This window comes from Rhipicephalus microplus, unplaced genomic scaffold (genome assembly GCF_043290135.1).
Source record: "Rhipicephalus microplus isolate Deutch F79 unplaced genomic scaffold, USDA_Rmic scaffold_44, whole genome shotgun sequence".
NCBI classification, from domain to species: domain Eukaryota; kingdom Metazoa; phylum Arthropoda; class Arachnida; order Ixodida; family Ixodidae; genus Rhipicephalus; species Rhipicephalus microplus.
The window spans coordinates 2,203,239-2,207,192 of record NW_027464617.1 but is presented as its reverse complement, the minus strand read 5'-3'; the positions used below and the strand labels follow the sequence as shown (position 1 = coordinate 2,207,192).

Sequence of the window (3,954 nt, the reverse complement as noted above, 5' to 3'; positions counted from 1 at the left end):
TCATAACATATCTTCAAAGCTATCAGCGCAAAGAAAAAAGCAACACACCACTCCCGGGAGAGGTCGAACCTCCAACTTTTCGATTAACAGCCGATTGCGCTAGCCAATGGCGCCACGGAGACAGTCCTGCTCCACTCTCACCACCGTCAGAACAATTCTTCAGAGCTATCAGCCCAAAGGAAAAAAGCGCCGCACCACCACCGGGTGGGCTCGAACCTCCAACCTTTTGGTTAACACCCGATCGCGCTAGCCAATTGCGCAACGGAGACAGTTGTGCTCCACTCTCACCACTATCACAACATATCTTCAAAGCTATCATCCCAAAGAAAAAAAGCACCGCACCACCACCGCGTGGGCTCGAACCTCGAACCTTTCGGTTAACAGCCGATCGCGCTAGCCAATTGCGCCACGGAGACAGTCCTGCTCCACTCTCACCACCATCAGAACAAAAGCTATAAGCGCAAAGAAAAAAGCAACACACCACTCCCGAGAGGGCTCGAACCTCCAACTTTTTCGTTAACAGCCCATCGCGCTAGCCAATTACGCCACGGAGACAGTCGTGCTCCACTCTCACCACCATCAGAACATATCTTCAAAGCTATCAGCGCAAAGAAAAAAAAGCAACACACCACTCCCGGGAGGGCTCGAACCTCCAACCTTTCGGTTAACAGCCGATCGCGCTAGCCAATTGCGCCACGGAGGCTGTCGTGCTCCACTCTCACCACCGTCAGAACATTTCTTCGGAGCTATCAGCCCAAAGAAAAAAAATCGCCGCACCACCATCGGGTGGGCTCGAACCTCCAACCTTTCGGTTAAGAGCCCGTCGCGCTAGCCAATTGCGCCAAGGAGACAGTCATGCTCCACTCTCACCACCGTCAGAACATTTCTTCAGAGCTATCAGCCCAAAGAAAAAAAGCACCGCACCACCACCCGGTGAGCTCGAACCTCCAACCTTTCGGTTAATAGCCCATTGCGCTAGCCAATTACGCCACGGAGACAGTCGTGCTCCACTCTCACCACCATCAGAACATATCTTCAAAGCTATCAGCGCAAAGAAAAAAAAGCAACACACCACTCCCGGGAGGGCTCGAACCTCCAACCTTTCGGTTAACAGCCGATCGCGCTAGCCAATTGCGCCACGGAGACAGTCGTGCTCCACTCCCATCACCATCAGAACATATCTTCAAAGCTATCAGCGCAAAGAAAAAAGCAACACACCACTCCCGGGAGAGGTCGAACCTCCACCCTTTCGATTAACAGCCGATTGCGCTAGCCAATTGCGCCACGGAGACAGTCCTGCTTTACTCTCACCACCGTCAGAACAATATTTCAGAGCTATCAGCCCAAAGGAAAGAAAGCGCCGCACCACCACCGGGTGGGCTCGAACCTCCAACCTTTTGGTTAACACCCGATCGCGCTAGCCAATTGCGCAACGGAGAGAGTCGTGCTCCACTCTCACCACCAACAGAACATATCTTCAAAGCTATCAGCGCAAAGAAAAAAGCAACACACCACTCCCGGGAGGGCTTGAACCTCGAACCTTTCGGTTAACAGCCGATCGCGCTAGCCAATTGCGCCACGAAGACAGTCCTGCTCCACTCTCACCACCATCAGAACATATCTTCAAAGCTATCAGCCCAAAGAAAAAAAAGCAACACACCACTGCTGGGAGGGCTCGAACCTCCAACCTTTCAGTTACCAGCCCATCGCGCTAGCCAATTGCGCCACGGAGACAGTCGTGCTCCTCTCTCACCACCATCACAACATATCTTCAAAGCTATCAGCCCAAAGAAAAAAAAGCACCGCACCACCACCGCGTGGGCTCGAACCTCCAACCTTTCGGTTACCAGCCGATCGCGCTAGCCAATTGCGCCACGGAGACAGTCCTGTTCCGCTCTCATCACCATCAGAACATATCTTCAAAGCTATCAGCGCAAAGAAAAAAATCATCACACCACTTCCGGGTGGGCTCGAACCTCCAACCTTTTGGTTAACAGCCCAACGTGCTAGCCAATTTCGCCACGGAGACAGTCTTGCTCCACTCTCACCACCGTCAGAACAATTCTTCAGAGCTATCAGCCCAAAGGAAAAAAGCGCCGCACCACCTCCGTGTGGGCTCGAACCTCCAACCTTTTGGTTAACAGCCGATCGCGCTAGCCAATGGCGCCACGGAGATAGTCGTGTTCCTTTCTCACCATCAGCAGAACATATCTTCAAAGCTATCAGCGCAAAGAAAAAAGCAACACACCACTCCCGGGAGCGCTTGAACCTCGAACCTTTCGGTTAACAGCCGATCGCGCTATCCAATTGCGCTGCGCATACAGTCGTGCTCCACTCTCACCACCATCAGAACAAAAGCTATAAGCGCAAAGAAAAAAGCAACACACCACTCCCGAGAGGGCTCGAACCTCCAACTTTTCCGTTAACAACCGATCGCGCTAGCCAATTGCGCCACGGAGACAGTCCTGCTCCACTCTCACCACCATCAGAACATATCTTCAAAGCTATCAGCCGAAAGAAAAAAAGCGCCGCACCACCACCGGATGGGCTCGAACCTCCAACCTTTCGGTTAACAGCCGATCGCGCTAGCCCATTGCGCCACGGAGACAGTCCCACTCCACTCTCACCACCACCAGAACATATGTTCAAAGCTATCAGCGCAAAGAAAAAAGCAACACACCACTTCCGGGTGGGCTCGAACCTCCAACCTTTCGGGTAACAGCCGATCGCGCTAGCCACCACCGCCACGGAGACAGTCCTGCTCCACTCTCACCACCATCACAACATATCTTCAAAGCTATCAGCCCCAAAAAGAAAGCACCGCACCACCACCGCGTGGGCTCGAACCTCCAACCTTTCGGTTAACAGCCGATAGCGCTAGCAAATTGCGCCACGGAGACAGTCCTGCTCCACTCTCACCACCATGAGAACATATCTTCAAAGCTATCAGCCCAAAGAAAAAAACCCACACACCACTCCCGGGAGGGCTCGAACCTCCAACCTTTCAGTTAACAGCCGATAGCGCTAGCCAATTGCGCCAGGAAGACAGTCTTTCTCCACTCTCACCACCGTCAGAACATTTCTTCAGAGCTATCAGCCCAAAGAAAAAAAATCGCTGCACCATCATCGGGTGGGCTCGAACCTCCAACCTTTCGGTTAAGAGCCCATCGCGCTAGCCAATTGCGCCACGGAGACAGTCCTGCTCCACTCTCACCACCATGAGAACATATCTTCAAGGCTATCAGCCCAAAGAAAAAAACCCACACACCACTCCCGGGAGGGCTCGAACCTCCAACCTTTCGGTTAACAGCCGATCGCGCTAGCCAATTGCGCCACGGAGGCTGTCGTGCTCCACTCTCACCACCGTCAGAACATTTCTTCGGAGCTATCAGCCCAAAGAAAAAAAATCGCCGCACCACCATCGGGTGGGCTCGAACCTCCAACCTTTCGGTTAAGAGCCCGTCGCGCTAGCCAATTGCGCCAAGGAGACAGTCATGCTCCACTCTCACCACCGTCAGAACATTTCTTCAGAGCTATCAGCCCAAAGAAAAAAAGCACCGCACCACCACCCGGTGAGCTCGAACCTCCAACCTTTCGGTTAATAGCCCATTGCGCTAGCCAATTACGCCACGGAGACAGTCGTGCTCCACTCTCACCACCATCAGAACATATCTTCAAAGCTATCAGCGCAAAGAAAAAAAAGCAACACACCACTCCCGGGAGGGCTCGAACCTCCAACCTTTCGGTTAACAGCCGATCGCGCTAGCCAATTGCGCCACGGAGACAGTCGTGCTCCACTCCCATCACCATCAGAACATATCTTCAAAGCTATCAGCGCAAAGAAAAAAGCAACACACCACTCCCGGGAGAGGTCGAACCTCCACCCTTTCGATTAACAGCCGATTGCGCTAGCCAATTGCGCCACGGAGACAGTCCTGCTTTACTCTCACCACC

At 53.0% G+C, this 3,954-nt stretch overlaps 2 non-coding genes across 2 annotated transcripts; both read right to left on the bottom strand.

Moving 5' to 3' along the window:
• Positions 1–629: 629 nt before the first annotated feature.
• Positions 630–703, bottom strand: TRNAN-GUU (transfer RNA asparagine (anticodon GUU)). Its single transcript has one exon. It is a non-coding gene; the product is annotated as a tRNA-Asn (tRNA).
• A 2,565-nt stretch (positions 704–3,268) lies between these two features.
• TRNAN-GUU (transfer RNA asparagine (anticodon GUU)) lies at positions 3,269–3,342 on the bottom strand. Its single transcript has one exon. It is a non-coding gene; the product is annotated as a tRNA-Asn (tRNA).
• Between the last annotated feature and the right edge of the window lie 612 nt (positions 3,343–3,954).